This window comes from Bubalus kerabau, chromosome 19 (genome assembly GCF_029407905.1).
Source record: "Bubalus kerabau isolate K-KA32 ecotype Philippines breed swamp buffalo chromosome 19, PCC_UOA_SB_1v2, whole genome shotgun sequence".
Lineage (NCBI taxonomy): Eukaryota > Metazoa > Chordata > Mammalia > Artiodactyla > Bovidae > Bubalus > Bubalus kerabau.
This window is the reverse complement of record NC_073642.1, coordinates 2,727,723-2,747,508: the sequence shown is the minus strand read 5'-3', so window position 1 is coordinate 2,747,508 and position 19,786 is coordinate 2,727,723. Positions and strand designations below refer to the sequence as shown.

Below are 19,786 nucleotides of genomic sequence, written 5' to 3'. Positions count from 1 at the left end.
ATCAAGAAACCACTATAGCTTCCTTGCTTTGGCTTCCACATCAGCACAGCTCCAACTACTGCACTCACAGCAGGAACTGGGGCGAAACACACCTGTTCTAGCCAAGAGCTCAATGGGCCTAGGCCAGGATCGACTGCAACTCCTACCACCAATTGCCAAGCTGGCAGCCTCCTCTGCCCCTCACAGTCATTACCAAGGACCTGGCACTCTGAAGTCCACTCAAATGCCTGTCCACAGCCCACCCTCAGATGGGAGCCTCACAAATTGTGGTGACCGGGGTGCTGTGTGCATGTGTGTGACACAGATGTAGCTGGCCCTCATGCTAACTAGCCCCTCCCATAGCCCCATGGGCAGCAACGTGCTGGACCTCAGTTTCGATGAGGAGACGGTAGTGAGTTCTCACTCATTTTGTTCAGATTTTCCAAGGAATGCATGTGAGGATGTCATCATCGATCCGAGCACGTGCTGGCTCGCTGCCCACCTCCGGAGGGCAGGCAGGGCCGCTCCCAGGAGGAGCCAGTGACCTGGGAATCCCCCAGAACCTGGGGGAACTCAGATTCCCCAGGCTTCTCAGCAAGAGGAAGTCCCCCCATACTTACAGCCACTCAGGTAGTCCCAGGGTGATCCTAAAAGAACTGGCAGCAACCTGGGCCCGCCACACTTCTCGCCGGACTCTCTTGCACCTCGAGTCACCACTTTATGGGCGGGGCTTCGTCTCCTGGGTGACAGACAATCATGCCTGGCAACTTCACCTGTCAAGGGGACAGAAAGCACAGGCAGGCTTCACATGTGTACCCGGTCTCTCACTGGGCAACATCGATGCGCTTGCTTCATGGAGAGGGAAGGCCTGTATCTGCTACCCAACTGTATTGATCCCTTACATACGACTGGATACATATCTGTCAATAGAGTGCAGGAAATTAGGTTCAAGTACCTGTGGGTACTGCTCTGACTGAGCACGCATGGCTGGTGGGGGATTTGATGTGGGGCTGAATGTCCTCTAGAACTCCTTCTGGGTATCTCTGTGTCTCAAAAGTCCCCATGCAAAGGCCCTGGTATCTGAATACATGTGCCATGTCCATGGAGTCATACTGCTGTTGTCCCCTGGCTTCAGTCCACCAGCCCTCCGCAACCACTGCAACCCACCAGGCACTCAGGACTCTCACCAAATCAAAGGGCTGCAATGGCAGGGTCCTCAGATAGGGCCTGGGGTTCCAACTAGAAACCACAGAAGCTTCCTCACTTTGACCTCGACATCAGCACAGCCACAACTATGGCACTCAGAGCAGGAACTGCGTCAAAAATACACCTACTCAAACCAGATCCCACCTGCGTGGCTGGGATCTATTCTGACTCCTACTACCTGCAGCCACGCTGGCCTCCTCTCCACTCAGTCAGTCATGTCCGGCTCTTTGTGACCCCATGAAATGCTATTTACTAGGTTTCTCTGTCCTTCATCATCTCCTGTAGTTTTCTCAAATCCTTGTCCATTGAGATAGTGATGCCATCCAACCATCTCATCATCTTTTGTCCCCTTCTCCTCCTGCCTTCAATGTTTCCCAGAACAGGGTCTATTCCATTGTGTCGGCTCTTCTCATTAGGTGGCCAAATTACTGGAGCTTCAGCTTCGGCATCAGACCTTCCAGTGAATATTCAGGATTGATTTCCTTTAAGATTCATTGGTTTTTCCTTGTAGTCTGAGGCACTCTCATGAGTATTTTCTGATACCATGGTACAAAAGCGTCAAATCTTCAATGCTCAGCCTTCTTTATGGTCCTAGTCTCACATCCATACACGACTACCAGAAAAACTATCGCTTTGAGTATATGGACCTTTGTCAGCAAATGATGTCTCTAATCATTAGTATGCTGTCTAATTTTGTCATTGCTTTTCTTCCAAGGAGCAAGCACCTTATAATTTCATGGCTTCAGTCACCAGCCACAGTGATTTGGAGCCCAAGAAAGTGAAGTCTGTCACTGTTTTACTGTGCACGGTACCAGAGCTAGACCCAGTTTTCCCCATAGTTAGTCCCACCCATCAGGAAGCTTCCACAAGCCGCTTACCGTCACCCATCATAGAGAAGATAGAAAGAAAACTATAATCACATAAAACTAACCAAATTGATCACATGTATCACAGTCTTGTCTAATTCAGTGAAACTATGAGCCATGCCTTGTAGGGCCACCCAAGATGGATGGGTCATGGTGGCCAGTTCTGACAAAATGTGGTCCACTGGAGAAAAAAATTATAAACTCCTTTGGCTTCTTGTGTTTAGAATCCAGGGAACAATAGGAAAAGGGGAAAAGGTATGACACTGAAAAATGAACTCCCCAAGTCAGTAGGTGCCCAATATGCTACTGTAGAAGAGTGGAGAAATAGCTCCAAAGCAATGAAGAGGCTGACCCACAATGGAAACATCTAATTGTGGATGTGTCTGGTGGTGAGTAGTCCAATGCTGTAAAGAACAATATTGCAAAGGAACCTGGAATGTTAGATCCACAAATCAAAGTAAATTGGAATTAGTCAAACAGGAGATAGTTAAGAATGAACATCAACATTTTAGGAATCAGTGAACTAAAATGGATGGGAATGGGTGAATAATACAGATGACCATTATATCTACTACTGTGGGCAAGAATCCCTTAGAAGAAATGGAATAGCCCTTGTGGTCAATAAAAGAATTCAAAATGCAGTACATGGGTGCAATCTCAAAAACACCACAATGATCTTAGTTCATTTCTAAGGCAAACCATTCAATAGCACACTAATCCAAGTCTATGCCTCAATCACAAATGCCAAGGAAGATGAAGTTCAATGGTTCTATGAAGACTCACACCTTCCATAACTAAAAGGACACCAAAAAAAGATGTCCTTTTCATCATAGGGGACTGGAGTGCAAAAGAAGGAAGTCAAGAGACACCTGGAATAACAGGCAAGTTTAGTCTTGTAGTACAAAATGAAGCAGGGCAAAGGCTAACACAGTTTTGCCAAGAGAACACGATGCTCATAGCAAACACCCTCTTCCAGTAACACAAGAGAAGACTCTACACACGGACAACTCCAGACTGTCAAATCTGAAATAAGATTGATTTCATTCTTTGCAGGTGAAGTTGGAGAAGCTCTAGACAGTCAGCAAAAACAAGACCGGGAGCTGACTGGGACAGAAAATGAACTCAAAAAAGAAAGAAAGAAAGAAAATGAAGTCATTGCAAACTTTAGACGTAACTGGAGAAAGTACAGAAAACCACTAGGCCATTCAGGTATGACCTAAATCAAGTATCTCATGATTATACAATGGAAGTGACAAATAGATTCAGGGGATTAGATCTGATAGACAGAGTGCCTGAAGAATTATGGACAGAATTGATACTTTTGAACTGTGGTGTTGGAGAAAACTCTTGAGAGTCTCTTGGACTGCAAGAAGATCAAACCAGTCAATCCTAAAGGAAATTGGTCCTGAATATTCATTGGAAGAACTTTTGCTGAAGCTGAAACTCCAACCCTTTGGCCACCTGACGTGAGGAACTGATTCACTGGAAAAGACCCTTATGCTGGGAAAGATTGAAGGCAGGCGGAGAAGGGGACGACAGAGGATAAGATGGATATGAGTTTGAGTAAGCTCTGGGAGTTGGTGATGGACAGAGAAGCCTGGCGTGCTGTAGTCCATGGGGTCGCCAAGAACCAGACACAACTGAGTGACTGAACTGAAGTGAATCTAATGAAAAAATCTTCAGTGAACACTACTACAAACAACTTCATCAACAAGGACAACAAATATAGGGAAAATGGATTGTTTGACTTCCAAAGTTGCCAAATTATGATATGCATAATGTCCAATTTTCAATATAAAAGTACTAGAATACTGGAAATTCAAAGAAACATGCATGTCTCTCACAAAGAAGGAAAAATTAAGAACAAGCAATAGAAACTCAAAGTCAAGACACTGGACTCAACATAGAAATATTTTAAATCAGTTACTTTAAATATGCTGCAAAAGGTAATGGAAAGTAGTTTTAAGAACCAGATGATTCCAACACACACTATCTCATGAAATAGGTACGTCAATCAAGGGACAGAAAATTTTCAAACAAAATCAAGTAGAAATTCTGGAGTTGAAAGCATAATTACAAGTATTAAAAAACTCACAAAAAGGCCTCCATGACAAATTTGGACAAAAAAAAAAAAAACTAAAAAATATAATTGTTCAAATTATCCAGTTATAGGAAGAGAAAATTTATTTTTTAATAGACACAGCCTAAAAGTAATATGAGGCCAGTGTACTAAAATACACATAGCAAGAGTCAGAGAAAAAGAAAGGAATGAGCAGAAACTATAAAGAGACACAGATGTATAGAACAGTCTTTTGGACTCTGTGGGAGAGGGAAAGGGCGGGATGATTTGGGAGAATGGCATTGAAACATGTATAATATCATATAAGAAATGAATCGCCAGTCCAGGTTCGATGCAGGATACAGGATGCTTGGGGCTGGTGCACTGGGATGACCCAGAGGGAAGATACAGGGAGGGAGGTGGGTGGGGGTTTCAGGATGAGGAACATGTGTACACCCGTGGCGGATTCATGCTGATGTATGGCAAAACCAACACAATACTGGAAAGTAATTAGCCTCCAATTAAAACAAATAAATTTAAATTAAAAAAAGGAAGTGTACATAAACTTAAAAAAAGTATTCATTTGATTATAAAAAATTAAAAAAAAAAGAAATAATAGACAAAACTGCCCAAAGTTGATGAAAAATCACAAACTTAAGAAGTCCATATAGGATAAATTCAAACAGATTCATAAACTGTTCAAATAGAAAGACAAAACAGCAATAGAGAAGATGCAGAAGTGATCTTCAGAAAAACAAAAGTGATTTCTCATCATACCACATGGTTTCAGAAGGCAGTAGGATGGCATTTTCAATGTTCTGAAACAAAAAGTTATTCAACTGGGAGTTCTTGATCTGATAATAATGCTCTAAAAAAAATGAAGGAGAAATTAAGACATTCTCAGATTTACAAAGACTGAGAATGTTCTTTAACAGTAAATTTGCCCCATAAGAAATGTCTAAGGGAATCAATCTTAAATGAACGTACAATACACAATAACTTAAATCTGCATCAAGAAATACATAACATCAGTAAAGGCAATATAAAAGCCAGTATTAATATATCTTTGTAACTCTTTTCCTATATGATGTTTAAATAAAGGCATAAAACAAAAACCATCTACCTGTGGTGATGAGTGCATAAGTATGAAGACATAATTTGTGACAATGACAACATATAGGGGAAATGGAGCAATGTTTTTGTTGCCACAAAAATTTTATGCATTATTGAAATTAAATTGTTATTAATCATAACTACTTTATTATAAATTAAGAAGTTAATTGTTGTCCCCAGGGCAACGACTAAGAAAATAACTTAAAAATATATAGTAAAAACAGGAAATAAAGAATTTAAAATGGTACTCTCAATAATACCTATTTCACAGAAAATATGCAATATTGAAGACAAAAAAAAAATACAGAAAAAATGAACAGCAAAATAGTAGTTGTCCTCCTTTATCAGTAATTACTTTAAACAGAGATGGTTTAAAATTTGTAAGTGAAAGGCAGAGATTGGCAAAATGGATTAAAAACATGATCCAACTATATGTTATCTGCAAGAGACATACTTCCGATTCAAAGACAGAGATTGGTTAAAAATTAAAGCATGAAATAAATATTTCATATAATATGTAACCTAAAGACAGCTAGAGTGACTATTTCAATATCAGACAAAAGTTGAAAGTTTTGTTTTGTCTTCAAACAAAAATTGTTACATGGGTCAATTAAACATTGATAAAAAAGTCAAATACATTAAGAAGATAAAGCAATGATAAACATTTACACATCTAACAACAAAGTCCCAAAATATATGAAGCAAAATTGCACAGAATTGAAGAAACAGAAAACTCTACAATATTTGGATACTTTTAATGTCTTGCTTTTAATAAGCAACAGAACAATTAGAAGAACGATCATTATGGAAATAGAATACTTGAACAACCATAAACCAACTACAGTGAACAGACTTACACAGAACACTCCACCTAAAATCAAATGATTATACATTTTTCTCAAGTGCATAAGGAACATACTCCATAAAAGACCAGATATAACACCAAAAATAAGTTTAAATAAATTTTAAAACACTGAAATTGTACAGACTATGTTCACTGATCACAATGGAATTAAACTAGAAATCAGTAATGGAAAGAAATTTAGATGATTTCACACGTAAGTAGAAATTAAGAAACAAGTTCCTAATAAAAATGAATCAAGTAGGACATTCTCAGGGAAAATTATTAAATTTTTGAGATGAATGAAAATTAACACACAACATTCCAAAATTTATGAGATACCACAAGCAGTACTTGAGGAGAAAATTTTATAGCTGTTGAGATTTACATTTAAAAAAGAAAGATTTCAAATCAGTAATCTACCTTAAGAAGCTAGAAAAAGAAAAGAAAATCAAACATAAAGCAAGAAAGAAAGAAAAGAAAGATTAGAATAAAAAATGATACAGACTAAAGATTGAAACAAGCAACTGAATAAAAAATAAAAATCAATGAAACCAAAAATCAATTTCTTGAAAAATTCAACAAAATTCAAAATGTTTTAGCTAAACTGACCAGAGGAAATGAATGACCTTGCTAGTTTGTAGAAAAATGAATATATAAATTACAATACATAAATAAATAAATATAACAAAACAACTATTAAAGAATTTGTGAAAATATATTTGTCAAAAGAAAAAGAGTTTACTCATTTCACAAGTATTAAACATCAGGCCCTAGGTAACACAAAAACCTGTGTAATCATGCCAAGGAATATAGACTATTTTTCTTAACTGATGGATGTTTCAATTTTAACAAGAAATAATGATTATTTATTTAATATATGAAATTTTACTACACTTGATTAACCCAACCTAGTATGTTTTGTGAGATTAATGCAATATGGAAAATTGAAATTTTTTTTTTTAAAAAAAACTGAAGCTTTTTATCATTTAAAATCTTCAAGGCCTTAGAAAGAGTTCGGAAAGTATAAAGTATAATTTTTCAGACTGAAAAAGGAAACATCCTAATTAAAGTCAAATGTGGCTCAGCTGGTAAAGAATCTGCCTGCAATGTGGGAGACCTGGGTTTGATCCCTGGGTTGGGAAGATCCCCTGGAGAAGGGAAAGGCTACCCACTCCATTATTCTGGCCTGGAGAATTCCATGGACTGTACAGTCCATGGGGTCACAAAGAATCAGACACAATTGAGCACCTTTCATTTTCAACATTTAGAAAAAGAGTAATAATAACCCGTAACGATCTTATGGATCTGACCAAAATGATCTAACAATGATGATCTCAATCATGGGGTCAACATTCTGAAACCATAATATGTTAAGAAAACTCCCAAGCACAGTTTAATTTCACCAAAGGATATTTCACAGCAACAAGAAAATGTATAAAACAACAATTTTCCAAGATTCTGTATTTGTCAGTTTACCTAAAACTCAGATAAAAGAAAACCTAAAATTTGGAAATGAGGCTAGAGGCAATCACTAAAGAAAAGGACACATCATGAAGATATTATCCAGTAAGCCACTGGACAGATGAACACTTATACTTCAGGGTATGGCACAGTGCACAAGACATATGAATTTTAAAGGATCCTGGTACAGTTACTCACCCCTATTCTCTGAAGTAGAGGCCCTCATTTCAGTCCTTCTACCTCAGAAAAGCGTAGCAGAAAAAAATAAAAACAAACAAAAAGAAAAAAAAGACATAGTCTCAAAAATATTCAAGAGTAAAAATAACAAAGCACTAATACTGTCAAAACTCACTGTCAAAATTTATTAGTCATGCAATGTTCCCTTCTTCCAGCCCAACCACAAATGATGCTTTCAGTACCCATTACAGTTGCTCAACCCTTTCTTACTTCAACATTTCCCCCCCCCCTCATTTATTACTCAAGAACAATTTCTTTAAAAAGTTCTGTCTACAACTGTGTTCAAAATGAAGCAAGTCTTGGGTCACTTAGCATATCTACATGTCTCATAAGAGGCATGAGTATGTAGAATAGGATGACTTGCTCTGGAAGAAAGAAAAGGCATGCTCACAGCAGTGTTATGTAGTCAAAGCCAGGCTCTGAGGTTCTTATTTGTCCGGTTACAGGGGCATTTATCTGGACCTCAGATTGACATCTGGAATGAGTCCCTCAGCATCCTCAGACAGTTTTTCTCATCATCGATCCAGACAAGCACCCTCCCAACAAATAAGCATTTTCATAGCCAGGCTCATTTCCTTCAGGCTTACGTACTGTGTTGTTAACAAAAAACAATACATATACAGAATACAATTTGTTTAGTATTTGAACAATAGAACCCTCAGAGCACAAAAGGCACACCGCCATGGATTTCTCTGTATAAAATTAAAATCTATTGAGAACATCCAAAACAACTAAGTCAACTAAAATTTCGAGGAGTAGTGAGGTGAAAGTGTTAGTTTCCCAGTGGAGTCTGACTCTTTGACACCCGCTTGGCTCCTCTGTTCGCAGAATTCTCCAAGCAAGAATACTGCAGTGGGTAGTCATTCTCTTCTCCAGGGGACCTTCCTGACCCAGGGGTCAAATCTGTGTTTCCTGCATAGCAGGAAGGTTCTTTCTCATCTGAGCCATAGTGGGGTAGCATTTGTAAATTAAGTAGCAAATAAGGTTTGATTATAGTGGAAATATGAGTTGAAATATCTAAATTCTGAAATGCTAGTAACAGATAAATATTTTGGCACATTTAAATTTCACTAAAAGGTTATTTTCACACATAATAAAATGGTATAAAAATGTAATCTATCAATGATTCTTAAATGTTAACCAAGTTATTTTCTTTAATAGAGGGAAAAATAATGAAGATTCCATTAACAAAGTAGATATATCTATGGGGGAAAATTTATCATAAAAATATGCTCCCTGGGCACCTGAAAAAATGAGCTCATTTCTTGAATTTGTGACATCACTGGCCTGAACACAGACCAAAATTTCAATAGCACCAGAGTAGCTGCTCACCTTTCCTCCCTGAAGTATGATAACTTGTTCTAGCCTTTGACCTGCAGCAAAACATCACATAGGATACAAATCAGATCAGAAAAATGCAAGAAATTATTTTAAAAATCAATAGAACAATTGGTTCTATAATAATTATTTATTGTACAGGCATCCTCGCATTTCTAGTCCTCACCAAACAAAATTCCTTGCTCCTTTATCATCTTTGTCATTTCATTTCTTCATTTATTTCCTCTCTGAACTCTTCATTCTGCAGTCAATAATCCTCTCTACCACTCTATGTAAATTAGTAACATAGCAGTTATCTTTTAAACTGAGAAATTCTAAAGTTATATTACACCCAATATAGATTTTGTGAAATGCCTTGTGATGGGTCAAATAAAAAGGATGTTTGTTGTGAGACCCATATTCTGGAAGTAAGAGATAAGAACTCTGAAAATCTATTACAAACATGTTGAACAAATGGACCAATGGCAAGAATAGAAAAAAAGAGGAGACATTTCATAAGATAAATGGAAATTATTTACAAAAAGAATCAAATGGAAAAAGACTTTAGAGAGGGGTAAGACCTTAGTGGCTCGGAGAAGGCAATGGCACCCCACTCCATTGTTCTTGCCTGGAGAAGCTGAGGGACGGGGGAGCCTGGTGGGCTGCCGTCTATGGGGTCGCACAGAGTCAGACATGACTGAAGCGACTTAGCAGCAGTAGCAGCAGCAAGACCTAAGTGGAATTAAGATGGAGTAATATTGGCCTGTCTTTTCTCAACATGGAATTTAGGAGGAGTACATCAATAACTAAACACAGGTCTCTGAAGGATAAAGGTGTGCAAGTAAACTGGAGGACTCAAATTGAAAGGTAAAATGAACTGGACCCTAGATACTATGTAATGTTTGATTCCATTTAAATGGCATTCGGTAAAAGAAAAAACCTGTGTGATCGCTCACCTAGAGCCAGACATCATGGAATGTTAAGTCAAGTGGGCCTTAGAAAGGATCACTACGAACAAAGCTAGTGGAGGTGATGGAATTCCAGTTGAGCTATTTTAAATTCTGAAAGATGATGCTGTGAAAGTGCTGCACTCAATATGCCAGCCAATTTGGAAAACTCAGCACTGGCCACAGGACTGGAAAAGGTCAGTTTTCATTCCAATCCCAAAGAAAGGCAATGCAAAGAATGCTCAAACTACCACACAATTGCACTCATCTCACACGCTAGTAAAGTAATGCTCAAAATTCTCCAGGCCAGGCTTCAGCAATACGTGAACCGTGAACTTCCAGATGTTCAAGCTGGTTTTAGAAAAGGCAGAGGAACCAGAGATCAAATTGCCAACATTCGCTGGATCATGGAAAAAGCAAGGGAATTCCAGAAAAACATCTATATCTGCTTTATTGACTATGCCAAAGCCTTTGATTGTGTGGATCACAATAAACTGTGGAAAATTCTCAAACAGATGGGAATACCAGACCACCTAACCTGCCTCTTGAGAAACCTATATGCAGGTCAGGAAGCAACAGTTAGAACTGGACATGGAACAACAGACTGGTTCCAAATAGGAAAAGGAGTACATCAAGGCTGTATATTGTCACCCTGCTTATTTAACTTATGCAGAGTACATCATGAGAAACGCTGGACTGGAAGAAGCACAAGCTGGAATCAAGAATGACGGGAGAAATATCAATAACCTCAGATAGGCAGATGACACCACCCTTATGGCAGAAAGTGAAGAGGAACTAAAAAGGCTCTTGATGAAAGTGAAAGAGTAGAGTGAAAAAGTTGGCTTAAAGCTCAACATTCAGAAAACAAAGAGCATGGCATCTGGTCCCATCACTTTATGGGAAATAGATGGGGAAACAGTGCAAACAGCAACAGACTTTATTTTGGGGGGCTCCAAAATCACTGCAGATGGTGACTGCAGCCATGAAATTAAAGGACGCTTACTCCTTGGAAGGAAAGTTATGGCCAACCTAGATAGCATATTCAAAAGCAGAGACATTACTTTGCTAACAAAGGTCTGTCTAGTCAAGGCTATGGTTTTTCCAGTAGTCATATATGGATGTGAGTTGGACCGTGAAGAAAGCTGAGCATCGACGAATTGATGCTTTTGAACTATGGTATTGGAGAAGACTCTTGAGAGTCCCTCGGACTGCAAGGAGATCCAACCAGTCCACTCTAAAGGAGATCAGTCCTGGGTGTTCTTTGGAAGGAATGATGCTAAAGCTGAAACTCCAGTACTTTGGCCACTTCATACGAAGAGTTGACTCACTGGAAAAGACCCTGATGCTGGGCAGGATTGGAGGCAGGAGAAGGGGACGACAGAGGATGAGACGGCTGGATGGCACCACTGACTCGATGGACATGAGTTTAAGTGAACTCCGGAGTTGGTGATGGACACGGAGGCCTGGCGTGCTGTAGTTCATGGGGTCGCAAAGAGCTGGACATGACTGAGTGACTGAACTGAACTGAAAAGACAAAACCTGGTCCCCTGGAGAAGGAAACGGCAACCCACACCATTATTCTTGCCTGAAAAACCCCATGGACAGTGTGAAAAGGCAAAACGATATGACACCAGATGAGCCCCCCAAGTTGGAAGGTATCCAATATGGTACTGGGGAAGAGCAGAGGGCAATTACTAATAACTCCAGAAAGAATGAAGCAATTGGGTGAAAGCAGAAATCATGCTCAGTTGTGGATATATCTGGTGGTCAAAGTAAAATCTGACGTGGTACGCATTACTGCACAGGAACCTGAAAGGTTAGGTCCATGGATCAAGGTAAATTGGACATGGTCAAGCAGATGACAAGATTAAACATTGATGTCTTTAGGAATCAGTGAATTAAAATGGATGGGAATGGAGAAATTTAATTCAGATGACCATTAAATCTACTGCTGTGGGCAAGAATTCCTTGGAAGAAATGGAGTAGCCCTCAAAGCACACACCTTTCTCCAGCAACACAAGAGATGACTCTACAAAGACATCACCAGGTAGTCAATACTGAAATCAGACTATGTTCTTTGCAGTCAGAGATGAAGAAGCTCTATAGTCAGTAAAAACAAGACCTGGAGCTGACAGTGGCTCAGATCATGAGCTCCTTATTGCAAAATTCAGGCTTAAATTGAAGAAAGTATGGAAAACCACTAGACCATTCAGGTATGACCTAAATCAAATACCTTATGATTATACAGTGGAGGTGACGAATAGATTCAAGGAATTAGATCTGGTAGACAGAGTTCCTGAAGAACTATTCATGCAGGTTCATAACATTGTACAGGAGGCAGTGAACAAAGCTGTCCCAAAGAAAAAGATGCAAGAAGGCAAAGTGATTGCCTGAGGAGGCTTTACAAATAGCTAAGGGGATAAGAGAAGTGAAAGGCAAGGGAGAAAGGGATATACCCAACTGAATGCAGAGTTCAGAGTATTCTGAGATACAGGAGAGATAAGAAGACCATCTTAAATGAACAATGCAAAGAATACAGGAAAACAATAGAATGGAAAGGACCATAGATCTTTTCAAGAAAATACTTGTTGGAGACATCAAGGGAACATTTTATGTAAGAATGGACACGATAAAGGACAGAAACAGTAAAGACCTAAGAGAAGCAGAAGAGATTAAGAAAAGGTGATAAGAATACAAAGAAGAACTGTACAAGAAAAGTGTTAATGATTCAGAAAGCCATGATGGTGTGGTCACTCACCTATAACTGGACAACCTGGAGTGTGAAGTCAAGTGGACCTTAGGACGTATCAATACAAACAAAGCTAGTGGAGGTGATGGAACTCCAACTGAGCTATTTAAAATCCTGAAAGATGATGCTGTCAAAGTGCTGCACTCAATATGTCAGCCAATTTGGAAAACTCAGCAGTGGCCACAGGACTGGAAAACGTCAGTTTTCATTCTAATCCCAAAGAAAGGCAATGCCAAAGAATGCTGAAACTACCACACAATTGCATGCATCGCACACACTAGTATTTTCTTGGGCTCCAAAATCACTACAGATGGTGAGTGCAGCCATGAAATTAAAAGACGCTTGCTTCTTGGAATTAAAACTATTACAAACCTAGACAGCATATTAAAAAGCAGAGACATTACTTTGCCAACAAAGGTTTGTATAGTCAAAGCTACGGTTTTTCCAGTGGTCATGTATGGATGTGAGAGTTATACTATAAAGAATCCCAGTACCTGAAGAATTGATGCTTTTGAACTGTACTGTTGGAGAAGACTCTTGAGAGTCCCTTGGACTGCAAAGAGATCGAACCAGATCATCCTAAAGGAAATCAACCCTGAATATTCATTGGCAGCACTGTTGATAAAGCTGAAGCTCCAATACTTCGGCCACCTGGTACAAAGAGATGACTGATTGGAAAAGACCTTGAGGCTGGGAAAGACTGAAGGCAAAAGAAGGGGGCAGCAGAGGATACAATGGTTAGATAGCATTACTGACACAATGGATACGAATTTAAGAAAACTCCACCAGATAATGGAGAACAGAAGAGCCAGGCGTGCTATAGTCTATGGGATTGCAAAGAGCAGGATATGACTTAAGTGACTGAACAACAAAATCAAAAGGCAGAACTTTAGAAACAGCGATTACAAGAGACTGAAGAGCAGAAGGAGGGATTGACTATAAAGGAGAAACACAAGGGGATTTTAGGGGTAATGGACGCACCCCCTCCCCGACACACATCATGACTGTGGTGCTAGATATACTATTCTATACCTTTGCCAAAACCCACAGAAGTACACGTGACAAACGGTGTATTATAAAGTACATAAAATTAAAATTATGTAAGAGGTACAAACATAATATTGAAAAAATGCTAGCACAGAACACTGGGCCAGTATTCATGTATCCTCTCCACTTTCTCATGTTTTGAGTCTATATATGTGTTAGTAGGCACACACTCAAAGGAATACCATTTAGTAAGAAATCAGATACTCAGATATCAAATGTTGAATACACGCAGAACTGGTAGCATTCAAAGCTACCCAAACTGTGAATAACACTAAAAATAAGTAAGTTAAGTCTTCCCTTACTTGCTTAGAATAGAAATATAGTACTGTTCAACAACAGTCATTTTGTTTCTCATTTTATTCAGATTTTTCACAATGTATATATACATGATCCAGACATTTTCATTTAAAAAGACACCTTTTACTGTTCGCCTGTGAGAAAGGACAGATCCTGAAAATACCCAAGAAATAACACAGGCGTCCATAATCCTAGAAACATACTAAGCCACTTAATTTACATGGGAAAACTGGAGATGAAAATGAGTATGGGAGGCTACACCAGCTATTAAACCAGTGAGAGAAAATTTTTCATTTTAGTTCTTCATGAACATTATGAGTAAAATCAATTTATTTCTGTGGCAGAATTCTACCTATTTGAATGATCCTACTATCCTTGACTAATATTTAATTCACTTATTCAAGATGCCCTTTCTCCATCATAATTAATGTTGTAAGACAATGAAATCCTTTGTATGCAAACCAACATTGATTCCATAATATTTAAAACAAGAACACAAAAGTAAAAATGCACAATAATAAAAATTAAATATATTCAAATTGAATGAACCAGGTATGAGGCAATGGGCTTCAATTGTGTTTATTTTGGTTTTTCAATTTACTTATTTCTACAGTAAGAGTTTCCACCAATATTCAACCAAATGTTCACTGTGCAGACTTGTACACCTTCAAATGAAGCAAGTACGATCTTAAAATCCTAGTCAGGCAACTTCTCGTGTTCTTATCCCTAAAAGATGTAAAAATATACATATACACAAAAATTTCCACGTAAATATTTATAGCAAGATTATTCAAAACAGCCAAAGAACAGAAATAAGTTAGTAGAATGTCATATATTGATGAATGAATAAGCAAGCAAAATGTGATCTATAACTGGGGTATTACTCACCCATAAATAGAAATGGAGTTCCAATCCATGCTATAATATGGCTGAACTTTGAAAAATCGTGCTAAGTGAAGGAACTGTGAGCAAAAACACGTTCTATTATAAATGGTTCAAATGCAGATACAGATAAAACCCATTGGTATCAAAGTATTCATGCTCTTATTCCACACTTTCATATTTCCTGAGCATGTACACCTGAAACCATGTGCTTCAAGATATTCTCCCCTACGTATTCTTTTATACTATCATTTTGACCAAACTTCGGACTTAAAAGTCTTATTGTAAATCTATACTTCAATAAAATAAACATTTTAAAAAATATTTTAAAATGTATTGTTTCCCTCAAATTTTCTCAAGTTTTAGCATCTTTTGAGTTTCTTGGTTGAAACAATTACTGTGATTATTGCCAAATGTTGAGTTTTTATATCCTGTCATTCTTCTATGTTTATCCCAACCTTCTGTAGTATTTTACTTTTGACCCTATTAATTCATTCACATATTAGTTTAGTAATATTATAAACACTTCACCATCATTAGTTTTATTATCCTTAAAGAGATTTACCATATTGAAACACCCTCATATTTGCATCCATTAAAACCAGAGGCTGAGCAGCTCTGTGTCCAGCAGTCCGCCATGACAGATGCAGCCTTACTTAACTATGACTGCTTTTTCCTTCAGTAGTCTCTGTTCCAGGGCCCCAGCTGTGAATATCTTATACAGGCTCATTTCCTCTCAAGCTACCAGAAAATAAGATGGCAAACTTTAGAATAGCGTAACACACATTTCTTGCTATAAACTATCCAATTTTTAAAATGTACTTTAGCCATTGCTATGGCAAAGTCAGGCAAAACTTTCTGTTGCAACTCACTCTGCTTATCATTCTGGCCAACATTTTAGCTACTAGCTCAGAATTACTAATGAACGGTACTTGTAAGACACAGGTACTGTCTTTAGAAAAGTGTTAGAATGAATACAGACAACTGGAGAAAAGTGAATTGATTATGGAACACATATTCATATGAAGTAGATAGTTTATAATCTACACCATATGGTCATAAAGTACAATTTGAAAAACATTTCATTAGAACATTATGACACTTGAATCTATAGCAGTTAGGGATTGTACCTTCAACTCCAAGATCCTCATTGGTCCTTTCCCTGCTATTTATAGTATTTCTTTTAGTGTTACCTGTCATCAATTCTGCATTAAAGTTGATTTTTTTCCATTTAGTGATACTCTTCTTATTGGCCATTTCTTTTTGGACTTTGATTTGTGCCCCCATGACATCCTAGTCTCTATGAAATAGTTTCCCAAGGAACACTGCCTCATCTCCTAAGCACTGGCACCCCATATTTCAACAAGTCATTCTACAATTTGTAAATTTATACCACAGAATTTCCAACAAACCAATGTCCTATTCATCTTTTTCTCCTGTTCCTGCAGTATCTCAACACTTACACTTTTAAGTTTAAAGAACTAAACTTGAGAATTCACATGGCTCTGACCTTAACAACACAGAGAAAATAAAGATGACCTCAAAAATGTGTATCTTTCCCCCCAAACAAGAGATGTAACAAAATATAAGTATTATTTTCATCTTCCGAAGGCTGTGACACTGATTGTGTTTTTCTTAAGTTGTGAATAACAGAATTAATTGCACAATCAAATTTAGTTTCTAACAAGCCTCTATCTTATCTTAAAAAAAGGAATGAATATCCTATACTGTATGGTTATTATTAGTATTAAATGAGATAATCCATGAAAAAGTGTTTATTTCATCATGTGGTACACATACTAAGAATTCAATAAATGCTATATATAATTGAAATATATAAATTTGAGACTACATATCACACACACGCATACACAATAGTAAAATGATTCAAACTCACCATCAACAGTTTTTGAACAGTCTTCCTATAAAATAAGTTTATTGACCATATCTAAACAAGAACATACATATTTCATTTTATGTGAATAAAATATTAATGTTTCAAACATAGTTGATACTCAGGAACTAATGGCCAAACTTTTGAAAACCCTAGATTTTTAAAGTCAGTTAATTTCAATATATTAAATACAATTAAATTGGATAAGTGCATTATTAATTTCCCTAGCATTATGATTTGATAAACAGATTACTTATAATTTTACAAGTATAATTAAGGCTGTAACAAGTACCCTTGAGTTTACATACACATTTGAACACTCCCTATTTTGTCCTATAGGTAAATTTCTAAATATAAAATTGTTTGTCAAAATGTGCTAATTCCCATCTAATACATATTTTTCACTGTCTTTTGGACAGACGAACTCACAAGGAATTCCAAATTCTCCATACTTTGCTAATAAATGTACCATTAATCTAATAGGTGAAAAGAATTTCTGATTTATTTATGTTTGTGACTATGTTTAAAGACACACACAAATAATAATTTCATTATATATTTATAACAATTGATAATTATTTAGCATATAGTTATTTCATTATAAGATTGATATGGTTATTTTTTTTTTTTTAGGTAAGAAGTAGATTTATCCAGAAACAAACACACTCCACAGAGTGTGGGCCATTGCAGAGGGCTTGTGCGGCAGCCTGGTTGAGTATGTTTTTATGTGTTCTTGGCCATTCACGGTACTTTCCTTCTCTGATTTGTTCATTTATATGTATTCCTATTTTTGTACTGGAATACTTGTCTTTTTCTAATTGATTTGGGTGAGCCTTTAATAGAATATTAAAACTAACCTGGTAATATAAGTTTCAACTAAACATAAAGGTACATTTTCAAATGACTGCAGAAAAAGTAATAACCCAAATTTAAACTAGCAGGTTTTAGATATTCCTTCTTTCCTGTAAACCCTCCAATGTAGACAACATGGAGAAAATATGGAAAACAGTTTAATTGGATTAAAGATTGTGTTCATTAGTTATTTATACTGTTGATTCTTTCACATTTTTATAAACTAGATTACTTGATAGCTTTGGAACATACAAATCCTATTATGAGATGTTGAAACAATTCAAAAACTGCTCAGGTGAAATCAAAATAGACTGAAGTCAAAGCCTAAGGAGACCGGAAACCACCAAGGAATTGAGAGACAATATTTTGACCTGAATTGTACTCAAGAGGAAAAGAAGGCAGGTACGATTTTGGTCACAATCCTTGGGAACTTGTGGGAAAAATATGCTCAATTTAAAATATAATTTATTGGTTGTAACTGGAAAGGGGTTCATATCACTCCAGTAATTTACATTGGTTTTACATTGCTTAGGTTATGATGACATATGGTATTCACTTAGAGCACTCTCTAGTGAATGAGATTTAGCAGAATTATTAATAATAATTTTCATGAAAGTAAAATGGAAAAATAATTTTCAGATACATTTACCATGTACTGGGGTTAATCTGATTATTTTCCAGGTTCTGGTTTAGCCAATGCTCTAGTTCAGGATGTGGTACTGAAGCACAAAGCCTGCTGTTGTAAACAAGGTTTTACCCAAACACAGCCACACTCATTCAACTACATACTGTGTTTGGCTGCTTTTACACTGCAAGAGCAGAGCAGATCAGCTGCAACAGAGATCACACATCCTACAAAACTGAAATTGCTTGTTATTTCACCCTTTACAGAAAAGGCTTACCAATCCATGGTCTACTTTAATGTAGATTGAGATAGTAACTTCATATAATTAAAACTTAGTTTTAAGACACTGGAGCATAAGTGGACTGAGAAGACAGTTACCATATTTAGATTAAATTTTCTCATGAAAGCTGGCACAGAATGGAGGCAGCTCTACTCTGATTTTCCAAATTTGAATGTAGTAATAAGTCAAGAGTTCCTGCTAGATGAGTCCCTGAATTTAATGGCCCTTCGTCCTCATACTCTGTTGTTTTCTCCTTATACATCATCACCTCAGAGACCACTGTCATCACTGTCCTTTCACATGCAAGGTAAAGCCCTTGTTTTTCCATTGCCATGCTCTTCTTCCTATTATATTTAATAGCAGGATGGATGGATAGATGACACACAAAAGAAAGATGATCAGTAATGGAATTTGAATGGTAACTTATGTATTAATAAGCTAGACAGATGATAGAGACACACATATAAATTATGGAAGATAAAGTGATAGATGATAGATCTACGGATAGATGAGAGATTTATGATAGAGTAAAATGCAGTAGAACTTGAGAATCACCAATAAAAGACATTACAACACTAAAGTGTTTCTCAAAACTGAGCATTTCTGTTTCAAGAGAAATTTATTTATATTCCATGTCCATGGAATATTATTTCTAAATTTCTCATAAGATCAAGGATGGTAGTGTTTTAGAAACAATGCAAAAACTACAACAGTTTCCTCTCTCCTCTATGTTTATCATAGGAGTTGACATGAGACAATTATGTAAAAGTGAAAAAATACGCCATTCAAATCAAACACATATATTTGGAAGGTTAATTTCATATTCCCTAAATTCAGAGGTTGTAAGGTGTATTTCCCACTTATCTTCAATAAAGAAATGTTATTTCAAGAGACGATTCAATTCTGTGTTAAGAGAACTCATATCAAATATTTATAATGCAACAAAATTCATGAAATATTCCATACTTCTATGTCTTGACCAGTGGTAATATTATGAATTAATTAAATGAAATATTTCTAACATCAACATATTCCAATCTTTTTACTTCTGCTTTTCTCTCTAATAAAGTCATTCATTTACTCTCTAACTTAATTTATTGCAAATATCATGAAAGCAAACTTAGCCATTAA

At 37.0% G+C, this 19,786-nt stretch overlaps 2 non-coding genes across 2 annotated transcripts; both read right to left on the bottom strand.

The window, feature by feature from the left end:
* Positions 1 to 363: 363 nt before the first annotated feature.
* LOC129634577 (small nucleolar RNA SNORD116) lies at positions 364 to 456 on the bottom strand. Its single transcript, XR_008705761.1, has one exon. It is a non-coding gene; the product is annotated as a small nucleolar RNA SNORD116 (small nucleolar RNA).
* A 7,767-nt stretch (positions 457 to 8,223) lies between these two features.
* On the bottom strand, positions 8,224 to 8,290 carry LOC129634642 (small nucleolar RNA SNORD109A). Its single transcript, XR_008705820.1, has one exon. It is a non-coding gene; the product is annotated as a small nucleolar RNA SNORD109A (small nucleolar RNA).
* Between the last annotated feature and the right edge of the window lie 11,496 nt (positions 8,291 to 19,786).